At 29.9% G+C, this 26,385-nt stretch overlaps 1 protein-coding gene across 1 annotated transcript in view; it reads right to left on the minus strand.

Annotated features, from left to right (window-relative positions):
• The window catches only part of LOC126742423 (polypyrimidine tract-binding protein 2), a 556,294-nt gene extending 538,923 nt beyond the window's left edge, over nucleotides 1–17,371 (minus strand). The window contains exon 1 of the mRNA XM_050449074.1: nucleotides 17,041–17,371. The gene's annotated coding sequence lies outside the window, so the exon portion shown is untranslated. The remainder of the gene's footprint in view (nucleotides 1–17,040) is intronic.
• Between the last annotated feature and the right edge of the window lie 9,014 nt (nucleotides 17,372–26,385).

Genomic DNA, 26,385 nt, shown 5'->3' on the forward strand with positions numbered 1-26,385 from the left:
TTTATTAATTAAACAAGTTTAAAGTTTTATTTTTTTCAGCTTACTACCCCTGTTTGTCCTTCACAGCGACATAATAAAATATATATAATGTAATGCCTCTTCCTCCATTCTCTGGGAAAAAACCCCTTTTTGATATGGTAAGAAAAACACTGTTTTTATTAAGAAAACAAGTTTAAAATTTCGTTTTTTACAGTTTTGTGTCCATGATTTTTCTTACAGAGACACTATAAAACCAGTTTAATTATTTTTTTACAGTTACCGCCACGCTTGTCCTGTCCCAGAAAGGCAAGACTACTTCTTTCATAAATCACTGGAAGGAAAAAAGCTATTTTATATCTGAGTTGTAATTATTCAAAAAATAAATATTGTAAATGTATAATTATTAATTAAATTTAAAAATTATTTCTGCTACTCGTGTAGACTTTTTAAATCTGTTTTAGTATTCATATGCTTCAGTGTGAGATGAAGTTGGAATCCATAGTGGCAACAGAGAAACTGTTTCCTTCCTTAATGGGAGAAACTGCTAAAGAACTCTTTGGGCCACATTCAAAAGAGTGGTAAAATTGATAAAAGTATTTAGTATCCTCGCTGTAGTGTTAGGATCCCGTATACTTGAATTGTAGTGTTTTGTATAAGATTTTTAGTTTTTAGTAAATATACTTACACTTTTCTGAATACATAATTACTTTTTATCAAAAAATATTGATACTAAATATAGAGATGGGGTTTTTATGTATAACTTATTATAATAATATGTATAAATAAAAAAAAACAATAATGAAGGACATTGAATGTGGAAGCCAAAATCCCCGTTAATAATAACCACCAAATAAAAATAAACCTTAATACCCAAAAAAGGGTAATATCTAAAATTTAAAGACAAACCAAAACATTTTACCCTTTTGTGTCAAAAAGTAAATCTTTAGTAAAGATATTCTCCACAGAATAAATGGGCCTCAGTAATTTGTACGACCTATTCTCTCATCACTTATTATAAACACCCCACTGATGGCGCTAAAAATTAAACTTATTAAATTATAATTTTTGGTTAAACTGATTTTACGTTCTTACATCTTTTTTTAAATTAAATATTATCTTGCTATTAACTTTCCCGAATTTCAAGCTTTATAAAACTAAACCCAAATATCCGGAATAATAAAATTTTAAATACAAATAAATTTTAAGGACCTGTGCAACTTTTCAGGCTTGAGTGTCTGGGACTGAGGTCAGACGTCTAACAAAATAGTACGTGACGTCTGAAGTGAAATTTTACGAATCAAATGTATAAATTTAAAAAAAAAATATGTTTAAAACATTTATTTATTTAATGGAATGATAAAATATTGCTTAGAATATTACTGTATGACTCTTTCCACATAAAATTTTGCGGTTTAAACATGTGACAATACAAGCAACACCGGCACACGGACTATTCACGGCACATCAAAGATTCTAATAGATCTCTGAACTGGACTTTACCTGTACAAACTCAAACTACTCATAATGACCATACTTCTTAAGATCAACTATTTCTCTCATATTCACCACTATTAAATTCATCGCCCTCATGCCACTAGTAACACCTTTTTCACACACTTTTTTCAAACGTTACTGTCTGACTGATATCCTTTTTTTGTATTAAATATATAAAGTTATTTATTGATTATCGCATCTATTGACATAGAATAACTATAGATTAACAGAGTTTGGTTTTAAAACGCAAACACATGTATATTAAAATGGAAAATAAAAAGAAAAAAATAATAAAATAAATAATTAAATAGGTTTTATACTCACTAAATGTCTATGAGTACGTGAAAAAAACAAAAATATTTTTCATGATCATTTAGGCACTAAATTCCTTGTTATAAAATATTTGGAATGACTAATAATCAAAAACCCAAAAAGTTATTAACTTAAACCTAAACTGGCAGTTTTTTTTATTGGACCTCATTATAAATTCGTTAAAGCACTAAACAAGAATACGAGATAAGAGGAACTGGGAAAAAAATATGATTCCTAATAAAATTTTAAACAATTTACGTTGCGACGGTAAAAGCTAATAAAAGGTTTTTGCATTATATGCCGGCTAATAAATTATTTAAAGCAGCATAATGAAAACTCGCCGGAGCGTTTACATGGGCGCAAAAGTAATAATGTTTAATCAATTTTAAATGCGGTATGATTTTTCCCCTTTATAATTTCACGTTTTTTTTAGCTGTTTTTTCCAACGACAAAATTAAAATCTATTTGTTTTGTTATTTAGATTCGCTTTAAAAACCAATTGGCTATCCAAAAGTATAACAGGATAACAATTAAACCTTATTAAAGAAACAATGATTTATTAGAAACCACGAGCAATTAAACTCAAGGGAACGTTCCATGATTTTTCTTTATTCGTAAAAAAAGTCTTTTCGAAGCATACGTGCCATAGAAATCTTCACGCTAAACTCCTTATAACATGCATAGCGTGTTGAGCAAAACTGTTGCGGTGTTCGGAATAATAATATTACGTCGAGAGTTGTTTGCCGCCTGTTGATTCGAGTGTCCTTGCGGTTCGTAGCTTGTTGCTTCGATAAATTGTTGCTTTCCAGACTCAGACATACAATATGCAAAAAAAAACAAAAAAGTTTTCCCTCGATTTTCTGGAAATCATATTTGATTTTACTGAATTTAAAAAATAACAGAGAATATTATATTATTGGCAACAAAAAAGTTTACTTATTAAAGAATTAAACTCGGCTTGACCCATCAGCAAACTGTACTTTATAATACCCATATTCTGGCCTTATATCCTCTCTTCAGTTGCCAGCACTGAGCAACGAGAACGCATTTCTTAATTTAGAATAAAATGGTATATTTAGAAAAATTAGAAAACATTACAATTTGTTTGTAAAACCTAAGACTGCTTTTAAATTAAGACTTTACTCATAAATATTTGATCCGCAGTTATGCATCGATGCACCAATGAAAATTGCAGTGACTCGTTGACAGTTTTACGGTCCATTCAGCAAGTTTTATTGGAAATTTTTAAAATTAGTGCTCTCATACGAGATGCCCATTTGAGAATTTACGCATTTGTAACAGCTTATTCCTTTATGACTCTATAAAACTCGTGTTACATGCTCAAATATCGACGTTACGTAATGTTTTGGGCATTAAAGCTAATGTTACTAAATATTTGCCCCCTATATTTTAAAACGTTCCAATAAGGAAGTGAGCAATCACTCCGGCCCATTTATACTGGATTGACTTTATGAGGAACAAGTAGTTTTACTTTTGAACGGTTTTGTAACTGAATGATGAATTTTTCAAAAACAAAATTTTTTATACTAAATTATCCGAAGAAAACGTTTTTAGAATTTTACAAATTTAGTATCAAAATAATTAGAGATACATATTTCATATCTTTTGTCAATAATTTCATATATATGTTCATTGCGTAGTGCCTAAGTTTGTCCGAAATTGATATGGTTTTTCTCTTTAACGACACTTAATCTTCCAGAGACGTGGTTTCCTTAAATCTGGATTATCGAAGCAACTTATAACGCAAAATTAACAAGTTTAGTATCAGAGTAATCACAGTAAAATGATTGGTAACTATTGTCTATAATTTAAAAATATTTTGTGAGAATTTTCAACGAATTCACATAAGCGTTTTCTCATAGTCTTTAATCAGTTAATCAATCATAAGATTTATTTAGAAGAAAGTGCTAAAAATAAAAGAAGTATAAATGGACTGGTAATAGAGAAAGTAATAATAATAATAATAATAATAATAATAAAAGGCCTTTATTTTTAACTCGGCGAATCTCAGTAGAGCTGTTTGGTTAACCGAGCATATATATTATAATCGAGAATAACATAATATTAATAAACATAATTTAATAAGAAAGCAAAAGAAGAGAAAATAAATTTAAAAATATAAATACACCAATACTCAAAAAAAAGAAAAACTAAAGTATTGCAAAACGAAGGTCTACACAATAATACAATTAAAATGTAATCAAAAGTATCTTAAAACGCATAAAATTTACTTATTTTAAAAAGAAAAAATAAAAGATAAATAAAACAATTTTATAGAACCAGAATAAGAACATTAAAGAACGCCTGTAACACAATCTAGGAAGGTAGCTTATTTAATTACTATTTAACAAATATTCTTTAAAATAAGTTTGAAAGGTTATAAAGCTAACACTATCCCATCTGCCAAGCAATTCCGAATTTAAAAGTTTTGTAGCCAAATATGAGAAAGATCGCTCAAAAAGGGCTGTTTTATGATTATATGTTTCAAAATTTAACCGATAGCGAGTATCACGGACATGTACATCGGTACGTCGAACCAGCTTACTTCTAATATACTCGGAAGATCCAGAGCGCAACACTTTAAACAGAAAACAAGAAAAATGTAATTTAGTCCTGTTTAACATATTTAACCACTTCAACTCAGAAAGCTGATGGCTAACATGATCCCTTCTCGTTAAGTTGTAAATAAATCGCATGCATAAGTTTTGCACTTTTTGCAGCTTGTACTGACACGCGATATCCAAGAAAGACATAAACACATAGTCACAATAATTACCCACTGAAAGTACCAGAGATTTACAAAGTTGCTTTTTTAAATTTTGTTTTAAAATATATTTATGTTTGTATAGATTTCTAAGTGAAATATAACTTTTCGAAACTTTAGCCTATATAAAAATATGAATGCCAATGTCTTTCCTATATCTATGTCCCTAACAATGTCATCGAGTTCTTTCAGCAAGGTGGAAGATGTACTGCATCCCTTTCTAAAAAACTAAACCCATATTGGCACGAAGCAACTAAATTATTTTCATGTAGGTATTCAACAATCTGGTTATAAAGTACTCTCTCAAAAATCTTTGATAATACGGAGAGTAAGCTAATGGGGAAGTAATTCAGTGAATTTAGTTGGATTACTAATTTTTGGTAGTAGCAATACAATAGCATCCTTCCATTGATGTGGATATATGCAATAAGTAATACAAAAAATCAGTACGACTAGACAGTTATAAAGACACTAGTAAAATAATTTAAATAGAGTATAATGGCTCACTAAATAATACTTAATCTGAAATAAAATATTAAATTATGTAAAAATAAAATGCTCTAAGAAAAAAAATACTATGAACGGACTTAACATATAAATCTAAAAGAATATAAAACATGTGCAAAACTACAAGAAAAGCAACAATTATAAATTACTCTCGACAAGTTCCCTAAAAAGTCTCTTAAACTGGTTTAGGTCATCACAGCAACAATCACAAGTAACTTATTAAAATGCAAAATTCCTTCGCTGTAATAATCAGAAATAAATATGCTACATTTTTTGTCAATGACTCAGAAATATTCGTTGAGAAGTTTTTGAGTTTTTAAGAAATTTATATTGGAATTCCTCGTAAATGAAATTAAATCTTCCAGGAACGTGGTTCCTTTAAGAGTGGATTATCAGGGCACCTTGTTATGGAAAATCACCAACTTAGTATCACAGAAGAAAATCTTGCACAACTTTCATTAATTTTTTATTAGAAATCGACAAATTTACTACCAAAGTGATCAAATGAAAATATTTTACGACTTTCAATAATGATTCAAAAAGATCCAGTTAATGTTTTCTGAGATTTTAAAGAATTTACATGGGACTTTTAGGGACGTGATTTTACATTTTTTATAAATGAGTCAATATTAACGTATTTTCATTTTATTTGAAATAATTTCAGTTATTTTATTTATACCCCTTTTATTTGTATTTGTATTTTTTTAATATATTTTTAGTGAGGTAATGCTTCTTCTAGCTTACGCTATGTCTTTTTTCTACTTATTTGTAAATCTTACCACTTTATTACTTCTAGGCTAAGTAAATGCTTTATTACTTAGAAAGATTGCGTATGTATGTTTCGGAATTTTTATGAATTCTTCACATTATTTATCACAGGAATTTGTTATTGGAAATCAAGAAAATTAGCATGAAAGGTCAGAATAGAAGATTTTACAACTTTTATAAGTGACTCAGAAGTAATAATTTTCCGTGTTTTCGAGGAACTTACATAGTTTCTAAACAGGCAAAAAAAAACACAAAGTTTTAAGGTATTAAAAGCCATATAATAAATTTAACTATTAAAAACAGTTACATGTTTTGCTTAAAGAGTTAAGCATCAGCCCTGAACACTTCACAGTATTATCATATAGCTAGTTGATAGCATATGTATATATTATTAGTCTTCTGCCGTTCAGGTCTGATGATGCCTAACTTTTTAAGCGAAACATGTACATAAACGTTTTTAATAGTTCAATTTATTATATGACTTTTGAAACTTTGTATTTTTTTGCCTATTTAAAATATACTGGGGTCTCTTTGAGCGAAATAGATGAATTATTTCAATTTGAATTTACATGGGTTTTATCTTAGACTTTTAGAGACGCGATTCCTTTAAAATTGAATTATCATACCAACTTATCATAGAAAATTAACAAATTTAATATCAAAGTAATCGAAAGGGATTTTTCTACAAGTTTTATTAATGACTTAAAAAGATTCAGTACGAATATTTTAAGTTTTCAAGGAATTTGCATGGGTTTTCTCTTAAAAGCTTTAAGAACTATATGATTTCTTTAAAATTCGATTATCAGAGGAAGTTGTTATTGGAAATCAACAAATTTAATACGAAACTGATCAGAAAAAATAATTTTACATCTTTTGTTAATGACTCAGAAAGCTTCAGGGAGAGTTTACTGAGTTTTCACCGAATTTATATAAATGTTCTCCTATAGTCTTTTAGGGATCTATTTTCTTTAAAACGGAATTACCAGAAGAATTTGTTATTGGAAATTAAAAAAAAATAATATCGCAGTAATCGGAAGAGTTGTTTAACAAGTTTTCTTAATAACTCAGACAGATTCAGCAAGAATTTTGTGAGTTTTCAAAGGAATTACATGGGGTTTGCGTTAAGGTCTTTTAAAAATGTGTTATCAGAACAACTTATCATGAGAACTTAAGAAATTTTATTTAAAAGTGATCAAAAGAGATTTTTCCATAAGTTTCATTAATGATTGAAAAAGAGTCATCAAGAGTTTGTAAAGAATTTACTTAGCGTTTCTTTTAAAGCTTTTAATAGAAGTGTATTTATTAAAACTTAATTGTCAATAACATTTGTTATTGAAAATTAACAAATTTAGTACCAAAGTGTGATGACTCAAAATGACTCAGAAAGATTCAGTAAGAATAATATGAGTTATCAAGGAATTTGCATGGGTTTTGTCTCAAAATCCCTAAGGAGGATGTGATTTATTTAAAACTGAATTACGAGAAGAATTTGTTATTGGAAATAAAAAAAATAAATATCAAAGTGATCAGAAAAGATTTATTTACAAGTTTTCCTAATGAATTTTTTGAGTATTTTAGCAATTTACAAGGGTTTTCTTTTAAAGTCTTTTAAGGATGTGAATTCTTAAAAACTGAATTATCAGAGCAAGTTATCATAGAATATTAATAATTTTAGTATCAAAGTGATCAGAAGAAATTATTCTACAACTTTTGACTCAGACGACTAAAAGATTTGTTAAGAATTTTCAAGTAATTTACATAGGGTTTTTTTTTAAGTCTTTTAGGGATGTGTGTGATCAGAAGGGATTATTCTACAACTTTTATTAATGACAAAAAGATTCAGTAGGAACGTTCTGACTTTTCAAGCAATTTACATGAATGGTCTTTTAGGGATGTGATTTCTTTAAACAAATTATCAGAGGAATTTGTTATAGGAAAACATATAAGAAAAAAATATTTTACAACTTTTTTCAATGAGTTTTTAAGGAATTTGCAAGAAATTCTCATGTTTTTGACAGATATTTTCAAGTTCGAGAAAATTGTCAAAAATCAGTACCAAAATATGCAAAAAACGAAAACTTTTTAAAACCAGTTTATCTAATGCTTGTTTATCTCCATCGAAGCATTCTCACATCATCCTTCCTTTAGGCAGTCATTCCTTTCAAATCCAGTTTACCCTTGAAGCTGTTCTATAGTATTACTAAAGGAGAGTTTTTAATATGAAACTTGAATAACGGGAGCCTAAAAGCCTTTTCCCATAATGATTGACCCAAAACTTCTTCAATAAATACAGTGAGATATCAAACATTAAATAGTGTTTTAACCTTAAACAAGGTTTTTAGGAAACATGTTAAAAATATCCCTTTTCCTTATGCAAACCATTGAAATAAAATTATACAGAACCTCTTAGGCATGTCCTTCGGCTGGTAAATAATTAATTCATCAATTTAGTTTTTGGTAAATATCATTAACGTTCCTGGCCTAAAGGTTAATAACTATCACTATATCAATATTTCCATTCGCTTGTGTAACCCTTATATTTCTAATAGCCCCAAAAACAAAACTCTTAGCCAAGATAAACTGTTTATAGAGACCTGGATCTCTGACTTGGGTAACGTGGTTTATATCTTAGTTGTTGTACCGAACCCTTTTAATTAGGTAACTTAAACCGGGTAGGGCCCAGAGCAAGGGGCAAAATTAATCTTTAATAATTTAATTGAAACATTTTAGGCAATGCTTGTGTGTTTATGTATGGGGGTTCTATATAGAATCAAGGGAAAGTTTCTTAAATCTTAGTATTGAGTTACTTACTCAACCAATTATAGACGTAAATCATATTTTACATTCACGAGGAAGGATTTCACATATGTATGTATTGGAAATTTCAATTATATGGTAATTTATTTCTTTGCCTACTTTTTACGCAACAGTACTTTCATTATTATAGCGTTAATTATTAGTTAGTTGGCCAAGAAGCTTAATTTATGCCCTCTCCTTATCTTTATTGATCTTTATGGCTTTGTGAGGTTTTTAAATAGGAAAAAATCGCCCGAATAATTATTATTACCAATTCGCTCGGTGGATCCATAAAGTTTAATTTATTTTCGGTCGGAATTTTCCAGGAAGAATTATGTTTCTATGTAATCCAGCACTGGCAATAATTTTGTGACTTAATACGCCTGGCTGTAATGAATATTAAACCGATTATGGTTCACCCAGACATGTTTTATATAATGATAAAGGCTGCCTTATGATCAGTATACGTAATACCATAATAATATTTTATTTATTATCGGGTTGGTATGTTTATGCATGCATGGTAAAATTTGATAATGTTATGCTGAACCTTACGAAATATGAAAATTAAATAAATCATGTTTTTAATGTTGTTTTTATGGCGTTTTTAGTTAAGGCAATATCAAATTTCATCCATGACCGGAGGAGTTCTTGCATATTGTGTGGTGAGTATTACTCATAGGCAGATTGTTAAAGAGCATTTTTTTAAATATGCGTCTTTTTTTATATCCTACTTAATTTTTAAATATTGTTCTCGTATATATTACTAAATTACATAAAATGAACACATAATTTTACCATCATCATTTATGGTAGTGAATACTCATTGGTGTTGTCGAAATATCATAGGCTTGGGTCAACATTTTACCAAATGAGTTTGTAATTTGTTATCTCTTTTTTAAAGCAGTTGAAGATTTTATAGAAGAGGTACAGGTACAGCCAGTGGAATTAGTTTTGTTTACTTCCTGACAGAAATAGTAAAAGCTCTTCTAGGAGACATCAACTGATCGTTTAAAAAAAATTATGGTTTATCTTTGTCTGGAAATTGTAATTTCAACCTGTTTTTTTTCAGAAAGTTGCAATAGCTAGTTTTTTTTTTGATCCAAGCAGGTAAAGTAATTTTGATTTCTTCTTAAAAATAATGATAAGAGACCTGAGCAGATCATGTAGAATTATGCTGTCGCACATGTAATCCAAAAGTGTCACTATACAAAATTTTTGCTAATTTTTTTTTTTTATTACAATTATTCCAAATCGGACCGGCAATAATGTCACTATACTAAATATCTTGAATAATTATATTAGATACCTCCAGATAGCGCAAGTGTCTATAACAGCGGTATTATACAGGGTGTAACATAAGTGATGACTTTAATTTTAAGGGGTGATTCCTTGTAATTTTTTAAGTAAAAAAGTTCATATAAACATATGTCCGGAACATTTCGTTTTCGAGATACAGGGTGTTAAACTTTTTTTTTTAAATCGATTTTTTATTAATATCTCATAAACGCATTTACCGAATTTGTTGAAATCTTTACATTTTGTTAGTCACTTCATAAGGTACCTTTTGGAATTCTCACATTTGGCCTAGAATTTCAGGAGCGTGCCCACGGGCTAAGTCGGATGATTTTTTTGTAAAAAAAATATTGCCCGGTACATTTTTTGTAAGTATGATATTTTTTTAAAATAAAGCATCTAAAAATTTAACTTTTTTGTCTCTTAATTTTTTTTCGTATCTTGCTTCGTTTAGAAATAAATTTTAAAAACCATATTTTAGCACGTCTCGGGCCTCCATATAAAAAAAAACCTAAAATGCTTCAAAATTGATTTTATTGGGCATACTACATATTTATGCAGGTATGTATAAAAATTTCCCTGATAAGAATATTCCTATGTCTTACATTAACATTTACCAGGCACTGGGTACTGTTAGTTGAATGTGTTTTACTTTGCAGATAACTATGAATAACGCCGAATTAGCTCAAATGCATTTTATTTATGGCCTTACAGATGGAAATGGTGCAGCAGCCCGTCGAATTTATCATGAACGCTTTCCCGATAGACCAATTCCAGCAGAAAGAACATTAATAAGACTCCATGCCCGTCTGTGTGAGACTGGATCTGTCAATGCTCATGCTGAGCACGTTGGTAGACCGAGGGTAATAATGACGCCAGAACTAGAGGAAGCAATTCTGCAAGCAGTCGAAGACGATCCGTCAACTAGCACGCGAAGATTATCGTTACAGTTTAACATCAACCACGAAAGTGTTTGTAGGGTTTTGCACACAAATTTACTTTATCCATTCCACATTCAGCTGGTACAAGCACTCTTGCCAACAGATTTTCCTGCACGATTAGGGTTTTGCCAGTGGTTTCTTCAAAAAATTGCCCAGAATCCAAATTTTACGGCTTAAATTCTGTTCACAGATGAGGCCTGTTTTTGACGGGAAGCCATCAGAAACTTCCACAATAACCATCTTTGGGACTTCTCCATGCCATTGGAGAAGGTGGATTTCAACAGCAGTTTTCCGTGAATGTTTGGGCCGGAATTATCAGTGATCATCTTATCGGACCGCACTTTCTCCCTCCTAGGCTGAATTTTTAGAAGAAATATTGCCAGATTTATTAGAAGACGTACCACTAGCAACAAGAAATACCATATGGTTTATACACGACGGTGCACCTACTCATTTTAGTCTTGTCGCTCGAAGCTATCTAAATGATACTTTTGCTCGGCAATAGATAGGTCGGGGGGGACCTCAGCTATGACCAGCACGATCTCCAGACCTGAATCTTTTTTTTTCGATATTTTTTTTACAAAAAAATTATCCGACTTAGCCCGTGGGCACGCCCTGACATTGCTAGGCCAGATGTGAGGATTCCAAAAGGTGACTAACAAAATGTGACTAACAAAAAATGACTAACAAAATGTAAACATTTCAACAAATTCGGTAAATGCGGTTATGAGATATTAATAAAAAATCGATTTAAAAAAAAAGTTTAGCACCCTGTATCTCGAAAACGAAGCATTTCCGGACATAATATGTCTATATGAACTTTTTTACTTAAAATATGACAAGGAATCACCCCTTAAAATTAAAGTCATCACTTATGTTACAGCCTGTATATGGCTTATGTAGAATTTATATGCTTCTGATGTGTAACACTGACATTAAACCAGTAGGCACATGTATGAAGCTTGTATGTTGAAAATCGGAATCGTCTGTCAGCCATCTTGCTTGGCAAAATTGACAGGGAGCTGACAGACAGTTGTTGCCATTGACTAATAGAACATAATTTGTCATTGTCAAACCATTTGAGTGTTTTTCATTTCAATGAATGCAAACGTGGGTTGAGTTTGCTATTTGTTTTATATTATTTTAAATTCATGACTTTTTTTCTAAGAAGTTCTCTTTCAATATTTGGAGTAATGTTTAAATTGATTTGCAGTAAGCAGTTCCAGGTTTTTGTATTGTCAATCTTTAGTCTTTGATAAAATCAAATTCAGTTAATTTCAATAAAGAAGTAACACTTTTCAAATATTTAATTTTTAACTTGATTATTATAAATACATATTACACAATGTCTGGCCTCGCATTCCACAATTAAAAATTGATTAAAATTTTCCTGAAAATGTCCTTGATGCCAGAGTATCTATATTTTAAATGGTTCTGAGAAACATAGTAATAAAATACTTTTTTAAGTTCCTTCAGTTATTTTTACAAGAAAAACATGGAGAGCAATAATATGCAATGTAAATTTTATTTAAGGCTTTGAGCTTTAGAATTTCTTCCGATCAGTTCTCTGTATAAATTTTAATAATGCTGATACTGCTGGCTTTACACTACAATACGTATTTATTTAAACATTTATTTTGTGTTTTTTTCACATGAATCATTTAGTAAATTGATTTATATTGTTTGTACTTCCTATTTTTTATTTTATTTCATGCTCGTATCATACCTCTTTCTGTGTTCAATGAGACGAGACATAGGTATAGAGACTAAGGGACCTGAGCACCCGGAATGGATAAGAATTTATGTTTTTCTTACAACTTGTGTTGTTTAAGAGTTTTTTTTCATTTTATGTAAACATCTGTCCTTGAATTAAGTTTTTATTAATATTATAGTTCCAAGATATGTTGTTAGTATTATAAGAGACCAACAAATATATATAATACTATGTAAGTTATATATGTGCATACTAAAAGGTTGTTTTAATTTTCAAAGGCTTTATTTTGTTTTGTAGGTGGATATATTGTTTCTTTAGATAATACTCTGCTATAGAGTTTTTAAAATCTCTTTAATTTTTGTTTAGGAAACCAATACAGATACATATTAAATAAGTATAATTCATCCTCTCTACTCTAATCTATGTGTAAAAAAAATGAGGATAATATTAACTTAATGGGAATGCCTTTAGATATAAATGATGAGAAAATAGCACAAAATTTTTGACAACCTTTTCTAATCTGTTTAAAATTAGGGTAGTTCAGTGCTAACAAAATAGTTTAAAACATTTTTAGATTAATTCTAATTTATATAATGTCTATTATAATAAATTATTGTATTATATAATATTATAATAAATTATATATTAATGTATATTATGTATATCATTTTAAGTAATTTTTTTTCAGGAAAATTAAATATCTAATGTAATAAAGAAAAACATTGTTTGTCCAATTGGTGATATGTCGTACACTATTGGTAATTGATTATTGCAGTAAATTAATTAATTTAGACATGTAAAATAAAGCTGAAAAGTTTTATTTTTATTCTGATCAAGATCTGATGCTAGCACCTAATCAAAAAGGCTCTTTTCTCTATGAGTAACAATTTTTATTGAGCGTTTGCTTAATTTGGCCACGCCTTTCTACCATTTTGATTGGTCCAATTAGGCACGTCAAACTGTCAAGTTAGTTACATTGCTGCTGAGGTCACGAGCTGACATGTCAGAAGAATTTCTATCAGTTTGTATGCTACCACTTCTCTATATATTTGTGTTCTGTGCCAGTAGGAACGTAAATGCAGAGCAAAATGCACTCGACAATTACTGCAAAAGTGACGGTTTAGTCAATCAAAGGTAAATATTAATATTTTTGCACTTTCGATGTAGTGACGGTATTAAAATATTTATTAAAATAAAAATCTTTTTTTTAATGGAAGAACCACACTATTTATTTAGAGACATTTTATTGCCAGATTTGTCTCCCGAATTATTATTTTAGGAAAAAATTATTGGTTTATTGTAATTTTTCCTCTTAAAATTTTGTTTGTTTCTTTATAATGCCTATCTATTTTAACTCTTAAAAGGGCCCTTTTTTAGAGACTTTAGCAGATCACATGGAAGAACAGAATCATGATTTATTTCTTTCAGACAGTTGAGGTTCGAACTTGTTTTTTTCAAAATGTTGCAATAGTAGCTTGTTTTTTCGATCAAAGCAGGTAAAGGAATTTTAATTCCTTCTAGAAAGTAGTTGCAAGTGATTCCAGCAGATTACGTAGAAGAACAGAATCAAGGTGTATTTATTCCAGGCAGTTGTGATCCGAATCCTCTTCTTACAGAAGGTTGTAAAAGCAGGTTGCTTTTTTAATCCAAACAGGTCAAGTAATTTTGATTTCTTCCTGGAAATAATTACAAGAGACATCAGCAGATTACAGAAACAATGTGTATTTGTTCCAAGCAATAATGTTTCGAGTCTGTTTGTTTTAAAAAGTTGCAGTAGCAGGTTGTTTTTTCGATTAAAGCAGGTAAATTCAGTTTGATTTCCTTCTGGAAGTACTTACCAGAGACTTCAGCAACTTCCATGGAAGAACATAATCATTGTTTATTTCTCGTAGACAGTTGAATTATGAATTTGTTTTTTCAATAAAGTTGCTAATATAGTATGCTATAGAGATTTGACAAATAAAAAACTAAAAAATCGCATTGCAATATTCGTAATTTACTTGTAAAGATAAGTATATATTGTAATGTTCTATACATAAAGTACTTTTTAACTCGGACGAAAACCCAAAAATTTTTCAATATTTATTTGTTTCCTTTTCCCTGTTTCTTTTTTAATTTATTTTATATTCTTATAAATGTTCTTAGAGTTAAAGGGCTTTATGCAAAAAATATTAATTAACAAATATAAATATGAGTAGTGTCTTCTTCATCAGATCCATGGACTATAAGAAAAAGAACAAACTTAAATTGGAATTTAAATACCTGGAAAATATACAAAATTACTGCAAATGCCTAAAAAATATAAAAAATTAACCGTAGGAGCATAAGACAAAATTATTTCTGAAAAAACAAGATCAACTGAGGTCAAATAACTGGAACAAAAGAAAACAAGGAGCATGGAGCAAAAATTATTCTTAATATATAGGATTCATATGAACTGACTCTCCAGGCATCGATTATCTCATTATCAATACAAAAAAATAAACTAATGAATACCACTTTGTACCATTGATATAAAGCAGTTTATGAAGTACAGTATCAAATGCCTTTGCAAGGACTAGAAATACAACAAGTTTTTTCTCACTATCATTATTTTTGTTTCCTATTACAAAATCTAATAGTTTAACTAGTTTAGTATTTAGATGCTACAGCTGAACTTTGTAAAAAAAAACTAACTAATCTTGATCTAAATCTATATATGTGAGTTGCACTCCATATTTACAAAATAATGAAATTTGAAGCACCACCATATCTCTATAAGCTATGATATCGTACTGACAATATAAAATCGTATTCACAATATAAATATTCGCAGACATGACCTTTTGTCTATTCCTTTACATAAGAAAGAAATTAATAAAAAGTAATTTTCTTACAATCTTGTGTCCAAAATTAATAAATACAAAATTTGGGATTTTTTTGATTTTATACCGGCCTTTAAAAAATCAATAAAAATGGTTCTTTCATTTAAACAAAACAACATTTAGCGCATTGAAAAACAATTTACGTTATTTCCTGTTAATACTGACATCCTGGTAAATTTGTGGCCCTGGTTCTGATTTCTTTTGTGTCAGCATTCTATGTTTGTTTCTGACGGGCGTTTTAAAATATAAATTTATATATGTATTTATATATACGTATATTTTCTTTCTACTATAAGAGTCTACAACAGAAATATAGTCTATATATCTGTCCCCCTTGTTCATCCTCTCCTCCTCCTATTTACTAAACTAGGTAGTAATCTAGATTTTTTTTCTCTTTTCGATTAGTTATGGATGTGAGATAGGCATGCTATTTATCCAGTTTATAATGTAATTTGCGATTCTTTTTGTAAGTTATAAATAAAATATCCAAGGTCCTAGCAGCTCTTTCTCCTGAGGGTAGCTGAAGCATGATCTCTATTTCCTGTTTACTGATACATACTGATGGATTTTTTTTGTATTTATATTTATATTGTTAACTTATCTAACTACCAATTATTATTATTATTATAGGGCCTTAGAGGATTTTCCATTTTATCCAAAAATTAATGCAAATTCCTGAAAAATATAGAAAATTATTTTGAATTCCTAGAAAACCTCGTTCCTTGCGTAATTGGAACACTGAACTCTTTTTTTCATAGTTATAAAACAGTTTAGAGGGTATAGTATTAATAGCCTTTACAAGGTCTTGAAATACAATAAGTATTTTTTTACCTTTATCTAGTTTTTCTGTTATAAAATTACACAGTAAATACCTTAAATTAGCCCCCATAAAGTTAGTTGAAATCTCTATTTGTGTGTGTTATTCATGCGTTGTATACCTAATTATACAGGAAAAATATCAGGTTCTTTTTATCTCTTATGGTACTTTGGTTCTGAGAAGGTGAGAATATGCCTTTGAGATGACCAATTTTAACAAACAATATTAATATTTATTTTAAACAACATTGAGAAAGTCCAACATTTTTTACTTTATGTTCTTAGAATCGTAAGTGAAATAAACCTTCAAATTTGAATTCAGATATGTAGATAGTTGAATTTATTAGCCACCCCAAAATTCAGACTTCACGCGTTTTTTAGAATTCGTGCATGTTTTTTAGATTTTCTCTTGCATTTTCAAATACAAATTCTATAACTAAATAGACGGTGATACTATTTTTTGGCCACCCCAACCTGCAGATTTATTGCCCCTTGCCTTTTGTTACAAAACCATTTAACGTAACCAAGGCAAATCAGTGTAACGTTGAAGATGTTTATGTGATGAAAAAATTTGGTTAAAACCTCCTTTAAGCACTTAATTGGTGTTAAATTGGGTAGACCTTGAACCGCCATAAACGTGAATTTAAGTAAATAACGCTTAAACCTTCTCGGCCTTATAAAAGAAGCTTAAGCCACTATTAAACCTAGACGCTTTTAATGACTAATAATCTAAAGATCTGCCTATTCATTGGCTGTTTCCATAAGTACCTTATTATCTATCTCTTTTGCTCCAATATAGCCGGCGTGACAGCAACTAATCCAATAAGAAAAGGGCACTTTAAGCACTGTCACTCTCACTTATGTTACGCTGATGGTACCTACACTTAAAGCACCACAAAATAAAAAAAAAAACAATCGTTTCGTCTTAAGTCGAGTCGGCGTCTCTCTTTAAACCGTAAACAAGAAAAACCGACGTTGGTACAATCACTCGTGGAACACACTGATGATGATGATATGTTCGGTTAGGAAATTTCAGTCATGTTTCGCGGGAAACATAATAATATAAAATACACACCGACGCAGCTGCGGGGACGCGCTACACGTACTTAAGCCCTAACCTAAGTCGAGTTGGTTGGTTGGTGACCGGGCCAAGCCGAAATAATGCGAAAATGGACGAGCTGGAAAAAAACAGACGCGCGGGAATTTAACCATTTCATTTTTACCTGTTGTCCTGTGCAAATGAGATGGGTATGTCTTGTTGGGTTTGTAGTTGGAGCAGAAGGCCCACTGTTGCCAGTTGTAATGGTGACTTAACTGTACTAGCACAGATGTAAATAGCATCGCAGCTAGGAGCTATTAACATCTGTGGTACTAGTCATATACTTATTACCTCCAATACTGAAAACATCTCATAAGCTATGCAGGCTCGAATTTACAAAAAATGCCGCCCTGTGCACTATGAAAAATGTCGCCATTTTTTTGAGGGGATTTTAGCTTGCGGTTGAAGTAAGGGTAGGTAAAATCGTATGCTGAGGTTTGCTATTCGTTGCTGGTCAACTGATTTATTTTGTACACTGAAAAAAAATGTGTAAGCTAAATGCTACAATTGGAGCAATTTTCTTTATAAAAAAAGGTACAAATAGGGACGCTAACAAATGATTAAAACAATCTTTATAAAATTGTAATTGAAATGTTCTTAAAATTGTGATTGAAAGTGTTGCAATTTGATAATAAATTACATACAATATATCGAAAAATCTGATGAAAATGAAACAGGACATACTGGTACAAAATGAAATAATCATAGAACACAACGAAAATTAGAAAGATTTTCAATAATATTGTAGAGTTTGATTCCATATCCTATGAGAAGAAAGTGAATTATTTAGAAGACATTATAAAAGCAAAATATAATAAATTGCTAAAAATTCTAAGTTTATTTACTACAAGAAATTTGGCATACCTGCACAAATGTATAAACTATGGCTATTCTTCTAGGAAAATTTGCATTAACGTTGTAACGTTTTTTGCTACGTTTTTTATACCATGCTTTTCTATGAAGTCCCCCTCCCCCATTTATTTTTTGAACGGGTCAAAAAAAATTTTTGAAACTTGGCATAAGTAAATTGGTCTATAGATACTATTTTTCACTGTAAACTAGGTAGTTGTAAATTCCAAGATGGCGGCTGGGCGACATCTTGAGAAAAAAATTTAAATAGAAAGGGGGGTCGTGTGGTACCTCATTTTAAAGGTCTCAATGAGTACTTTATAACCCTGAAATATTAGACCCATATCTTAACTCGTTTTAAAATGGCGGCCTAATAAAAAAGTTATTTTTTTTATTTTAACGTTTTACATTTTTATGATTTTTGAATAGGTAAAAATCAGTGTACGAAAATAAATGCGTCACTATTTTATTTTGACATAAAAACGACAGTTCTAAATGTCAAAATAACACATAGGCGCCATCTTGAATAAATGCATTAAATAGAAATCTTGTGTTACCTCATTTAAAAGGTTTTATTGAATACTTTTAATATTTATTACATGGATTCGGTGGACTCCGTTTTGACCTGTCTAAAAGTAACAGTCAAAAAAATACACTGTTGCGATTTTATTAACGTTTTTAATAATAATATACAAATAATTTATAATTTTTGAATTTTGGATTTAAAGATTAACTTTTTGGTTTCTAAAGACTTACTGAACCGCCCTCGTATGTCACATTTCACGTTAAAGATTATTGAACATTATTTAGACATTCCAAAAACCAAATAGCTATTAAAAAAACTCGAAAAAAAATTTTAAGATATTTTTCCTTAACCGGTAAATTACTCTTGTATCGGTCATTTTTAGATATTGTTTAGTGTGTTTGGCAGTTTGAATTTATTGTTTTTATTGTTCAAAATGGTTAATTCTCGTCCATTGGAGGAAAAAGTAGAAGCAATTTTTATTTATGGAGCAACGCGTAATTTTCATGAGACTGAAAGGGTTTTCAACGAACGTTTTCCTGATCGTTCTATTTGCCGTAAATATTTAAGGGAACTTGTAAATAAATTTACAACTACTGGTACTGTCCAGGATAAAAAACGCGCAGGCCATATGTCTATTTCAGAAGAAAAGCAAGTCCAAATAATTGGCGAAATAATAGAAAATCCCCAACATTCTACTCCAACTGTTGCTGATATCTGTGAAGTTTCAACTTCGACGGCATGGAGAGTTTTAAAAAGAAATAAGTTTCACCCATACAAGATCCAAATGATCCATCAACTGACTGAAGATGATCCTGACCGAAGAGTGCAATTCTGTGAAATTATGGCAGAGAGAGTAGAAAGGCAACCTACGTACGTGCGCAACATTTGTTTTAGCGACGAACGTACTTTTTTTTTAAATGGTAATGTCCACAGACAAAATTGTCGATATTGGAGTGATACCAATCCACACATTTTTCGTGAAACCCGATCTCAGTATCCGCAAAAAATCAATGTATGGGCAGGAATATTAGGGAATCATATCGTAGGGCCGCTGTTTTTAGAAGAAAATTTAACAGGTGAATTGTACTTAAATATGCTGGAAAATGCTATCGATCCTCTCATAACAGAAATTGTTGAGGCTAATGTACATGAATTTGACATGGAAATTACATTTCAACAAGATGGTGCTCCTCCGCATTTTGCCAGGAATGTGAGAAATTATTTAAATGATAATTATTTTGGTCGTTGGATAGGTCGTCGGGGTCCTATTGAATGGCCAGCTCGGTCACCAGATTTAACGCCGCTAGACTTTTTTTGTGGGGATACCTAAAGCAAAAGGTATACGAAACAGAACCTGCCTCAATTTTTGAGCTACGACAAAGAATCACTAACATTTGTCAAAATATTGAGGCAGATGTATTTGAAAATGTTCGACGTGAATTTTCAGATAGGTTATTTATGTGTCAAGAGGTACAAGGAAATTATTTCCAGCATATTTTAAATTAAATATTGTTTTTCTTTTGATAAATTGTTTATTTGCTAATCGTAAATTAGTATTTCATTGTATTCTATTAAAAACGTTAATAAAATCGCAACAGTGTATTTTTTTGGCTGTTACTTTTAGACAGGTCATTGAGACCTTTAAAATGAGGTACCACACGACCCCCCTTTCTATTTAAAATTTTTTCTCAAGATGTCGCCCAGCCGCCATCTTGGAATTTACAACTACCTAGTTTACAGTGAAAAATAGTATCTATAGACCAATTTACTTATGCCAAGTTTCAAAAATTTTTTTTGACCCGTTCAAAAAATAAATGGGGGGGGGGACTTTAAAGAAAAGCACTGTATAAAATGCTTACTATTTTTCAGGTAATATCGAAATAAAATTATATAAATTGCTGTTACAAAGTAATTATACTTTACAAAATGTAGCAGTTTTTCCTTGTTTTTTTTTAGTTTTTATTTGCCTCTATTTTTAAGCGACATTTACTTTATTTTAGAGTGTACGAATTTAAGGTAGTTATTGTAACTACTTTTTGGTAGTAACTTTTAGGCAATATTGTAAGCTCAATGAGGAAATGTAAAATAGGGTTGAATAATTGATGAGTTTAAGAGGTACATACCAATAAAACGTCTTAATGATTATAAATATTACTGTTTATATAAGGTACATTTAATTGGACTATACGCTGTAGGCCATTTTGAAGATGAAGAAAGGTATTAATTTTAAAAACCATAGTAATGTTTAAAATTTATGGATAAATCAATCAAGTTTTAGTAAATTTTATCAGTAATTAACAGATTCCAGCGACATAATAATAAAACAAAAATTGTTGATAAGGATACGTTTTTAAAAAGTCTAGTTCATAACGATCCTCATTTTTTTCCAAGTTATCTTTAAAACCTAAAATTTTCTATAGTACCTCTGCATAACTTTATGCTCATGTCACTGTTTTTTTATCTGCTATAGTTTCATCCCAATCATCAAAATGGGCCACGCTGTATGTTGGACCAAATCTTTTTACAAAAAAAAAAATACTAATACTAAAACAATACTAGCACGAACATAAGTAACATACATAGGTAAAGAAAATATTTTATACTAAATTTGAGAATGTGAAAAAAAGTAGATCAAACGTTTTAAAAATGTAATTCTAAAGAAATAGTAATACTAAAACATATTAAGAAAAATATATAGAATATTTTAATATAGAAAACGTAATGTAAGTCGAATATTTGTGTAATATCCCAAAAGGTATATTAATTGCTTGACTTTTATCAATTTTTTTAAAAAAATTCACGAAGAGCTTTTGCGGTCAAAAGTCACGAGAACGGGAACCACAAAACACAATAATATAAAGAATTGGTGTTTGCTTATAAATCGATAGAAATTTCTTTGACAGATTTGGAGCGACCTCCCGCTTGGCAACGGAAGCTATTACAATTCATTTGGCAGTTGAATATTTATGCTTGGTTAATTTGACCAATCAGGATGGCAGAAAGGCTAAATCAAGGCGGTAAAATCAAATTTCATTTGATAAGAAATCTCATTACTCTTTTTCAATCATTTTTTGCAGTAAATTTTTTGAGAAAAATATGTATCGAATAATGTGTATAAATTTAAAGAATGCAGCCTTTTTTTAAAAAAATTGTAAGATCTTGCTCGTGTAGTGAGAATTAAAACATATATGTTGTTAAGCAAACCGTCACAAAAAGTTGTCAGAAAAAAAGATTACTATTTTTGAAGCTTTTTCTAAAAATAGTTAATTAACTCAGGACAAGGACTTAATATATTAAAAGCAATAACTATCTCAACTACTTTCACGCATTTCCTGATTACATTGTAGCAAAATATGCGATTTACTATTGGGCTATTTATCACTCGACGAGTTTAGAATATAGTCAGATTTACTTTGACATGCCATGTACATATTATTGTGTTTTCTGCAAAACAGGAATAGCAAAATGAACAGTAAAAAGTGACAAGATTATATTTGTGATTTTATATTTAAAACTCTGTATCTGACCTCTATGGTAATACAATATCCTAGCTTATCATTTTTTTTAAGGTGTTTATATATGTTTTATTGTCCAGACGAGTGCGGTTGCTAGATCAATTTGAATATTAGATTGTATATTATCTAAAACTATCATATTGAAATACTAGTAAAATTCTTATTTTAGAAATTAATTTGTATCCAATTAAATATAATTTGCTTTCGTCTTTTTTTATCACGAAGGGTGGTTAAGACAAAAAATATATAAAATAACAGGAGAAAAATACTTTTTATTAAGAATTGAAAGATGTAAAACATTCTGTCATTTAATACAATTGCAAAATGGAGATGGATTTTTAATTACAGAGTATACCCGTTAAAAATATTTTCTTTTCTTTCTTGAGATTTGCCGCCCCTCAAAATTCTGCCGTCCTGGGCACTTGCCCCGACTGCCCCTAGTGTAAATCCAGGACTGAAGCTATGTGTTCAAATTTTGATGCAAGGAAAGAGAGAAAACAATATCAGGCATAGATTAATTTAGTATAAGTTTATTTTTTCTTGGAAAATTGCACTATGCGCATGAGTGATACTCTGATATTTTATTGGCTGCTTATGGCCATCCCAAAACAAGAAAAATCGATCGTTTTTTGAATTTTGATTTTACAGGACTGTGCAATACGCTGAAGACCTTTGCGTTGAGTTTTGAACATTATTTTGTATCTTCTTTGGTCATTTGTGGTTTTATAGACCTAGGCAACAACAGAATGACGTATGACGTAGTCAGAAAAATGCCCTTTTTGTGACGATAAAATAACGTCATTTGAATGACAATAAAAAAGAAGACATACATTAGTGTTTCTAGAATGTCAATTTTAACGTATGAAAAAAGATAAAGAATCACTGGTATCCTTTGAAAGGCTAGAATTAGCATTGCCATGGAATTATGGGCAGTTTGTTTGCTTGCAACATTTCTGATGCAATGGTGCCAAATGCTTACGTAGAAATGGCAAAAAAACACACTTTATAATATCATGAAAATTGTCACTTATTTAGACAGGCGCAGCACAATACTATTCCTCTTTAATAAAATATGAAGCATTTTTTTTTCATAAAATATGATAAGATACTCAAGGCACGAGTAAACTTTACCAGTGACGTTGTCAAAAAATATTTATTATTAATAGATTATGCTTTAAATTATAAACATTTTTTCCCCTGTATGAACTCCTTATGCGTTTTTTTAACGAACTTCATTAGAGTAAAGGTACCTATCTAATAAAAAGCATTTTTTATGAAAATTAAATATTTTATAAATATTATAGATTTCTTAATAGGTTTTTATTATTCTACGTTTATGCCGACGGTTGTCCCTTGATATAATGTTATGACAATATCGGTATTAACTTGTAAAAAGACTTGTGTTGGCATAAGTTTTTACTATCATAACAGTTCACAAAAACACTTATATGACTTTTTTAGTCAAAAACTAATAAAAAACACAAAACTTTACAAATGCCGAATGTAAACACAAAGCCGTTTGTCAGAATGACATTTTGCAAGATGACATCAGCTCTTGCCTGTGGTGTTGCCATTTCAAACTATTCAAAAGCGGTTTTAGGAATAACAATGTTAATTTTTTTTTTTGCTTTAAAGGTGTTTTTTGCGCTTAGAAAAACATACATATATCTATTTCTGCTTTTTATTTTTAAATTAAAGAATACGTTTGTAAACAAAAAACCCCCTTTGCGTCTGTGCACATGTTGAATTCAAACAAGTTCTTGTTTGCTAATTTTACTCTTAAAATGTTCTAAGCTGGTATCAAATGAGTTTTATTGTTATCAAATGATTTACTCATTAACAAATAAATTAAAATCATATTTACATTTCTAATTATAGAACTGACCTACCTTTTACCGGTAGATCCAGTGGATTTAGGATAGTGTGGCATTTTTTTTGTTTTGTTTTTTAAAAGATAACTTTCCTATTTCGTGATGTTTTATAATCTATTACCACCATAATATTACAGCATTTCCCTTTGGCAAATGATAGTAGCCGGTTTGGTCTTTCTAGTTTCTTTATAATACTCGTAATAACCTTACTTTGATATTGACTTTAATACGTTTTGTATTAATAAAAGTTGCAACAAGTATTTTTTATAGAATAATGTTTTTATGATTTGATGTCATGAAAGTGTTTGTAATTTAATTGTTATTGTAATAATCATTTTATTATTAAGGAGTTAATGTATGAATACTTAAAAAAAAGAATAAAAAGTGTTTAAAGAGGCTTTTTGCATTTTGATCTTCAGTATCCTAATTTAAAATAAAAAAACTACCTAACCTTGCAATTTTTAAAATTTAATTAAATTTAAACTTCTCCTAGTCGTCCTATAGAGAATGATCACCTATGAGTGAAAATTAAATAATATCAAAATAAAAAAGAAAATAGGTATAAATAAGATTGCATTTTTCGGACTATATTTTTATATTTACGGGAAAAAATTACATTTATATTATAAATATAAATGACAACAAATTTAGGCTCTTTAGAAACGCAATTAAACATCTAAAGAATAGGTTATTATAACCGTTACTAAAACGTCGTCAGTAAAAACGTCTTTAAATGGTCGACATTACGACACCTAACTGGCGTTATTTTGGTAGGACTTATTCACCTGATTTTTGTAGTCATTATGACGTGATGGAAAAACGGTATAATAGTCATTTGCTGACGTTTTTTCACGGTTTTGGCACGTCATTTGGTTGCCTGGGGAGGTTTTAACGAACAATTGGAATTCACTACTATTATTTTTTGCGTAATTTTGACAGACAATTAATTGCCGAGATCATTTCCTCAGTAAGTGTCTTGGTATTGTTATGAAAATGTAAATAGGTTAATTATATTTTGTAGTTTCGGTTTACTAGTTTATTTGGTATTCTACTTTCCTTTTAGTTTAATATTTTTACTTGCAGAGTTTAGTGTTGCTCATATTTGAATGCCCCGTTGGGACTACAGAATTTAATAGAGGGTCAAAGTTTAAATATAAATCTCTATGCATGATAAGAAAAAAAAATTACTATATATTTTTTAAATATGTGTAGTTTTTTCAGATTTTGCAAAAAGTATCTTGTGCGATGTCATTTCGCAAATTTCATGAAAGCATAGGTGATAGTAGCTCAAATTTATTCTCATGCTTAGATCATTTTATTGATGATGATTATTCATTTCTTCTGCATAGGACTCTTTCTTCGACATCACTAGTGGGAGTGTGCTATCAATTATGAACAGTAAGTAAAAATGGCCCCTAAACGGTGCCTCTATAAATGTATATTCTTAGAACATTGAATACAGTTAAAGATGTCTTGGAATAAAATGCAATACTAAGCTACTACAGCACTACTACATATTAACCTAAGAGAGGAACAATGAATGACACCCTTGTGTAACTTTTATCTAGTTCCACTCCTCTGCTAAGTATATACTTCCTCACCACTATTATATCATTTTGTTAGAAAAAATGTTTATTATCCTACAATGAATTACATCTAAACCATCGAATGGTCAAGATGTCACAAAGAGCTGGTCTGGTACATGTCTTGAAAGATCCTGTTATCTCTCTGATTTATAAAAATTTGTGCAGTTCTTCAGTTAAGCCATAATAAAAATATATTGTTTAGCTCCTACCTAACTTTTGCACCAATAAAATTACAGTTAAGTTTTACAAAGCCATGAATTAAATTAAAAAAAAAAATGTTAAGCAAGTTTTTTATTAAATGTATTTAAACACACAACTTTTTTACATTACATGGTTCTACTCATGTGTTATTTTTGTTTGCTAGAATTACTGTGTCTTCATGTAAATGTTTCGCACAAAAGCAGACAACAATGAAAGCTCTAATACATTTGGCATCATAATTCCTTTACGTCCATAAAGAATTCTGTACATAGGATACAGTATGCCTCACTAGTTTTACAACACATAGATGACTATTTCTCTTGGTACTTCAAATTTGAGTTTATATAATATTAGGCTTGAATCTAAGGCTTACAAGTTTTTAAAGTGTCAGTTGACTAGCAGAAGTATTTTAGTTAAGGTAGTACAAAACATTAGAAAAGATGTGTTCTTTTCTTGGTACCCAACT

Source organism: Anthonomus grandis, chromosome 11, assembly GCF_022605725.1.
Source record: "Anthonomus grandis grandis chromosome 11, icAntGran1.3, whole genome shotgun sequence".
Taxonomy (NCBI): domain Eukaryota; kingdom Metazoa; phylum Arthropoda; class Insecta; order Coleoptera; family Curculionidae; genus Anthonomus; species Anthonomus grandis.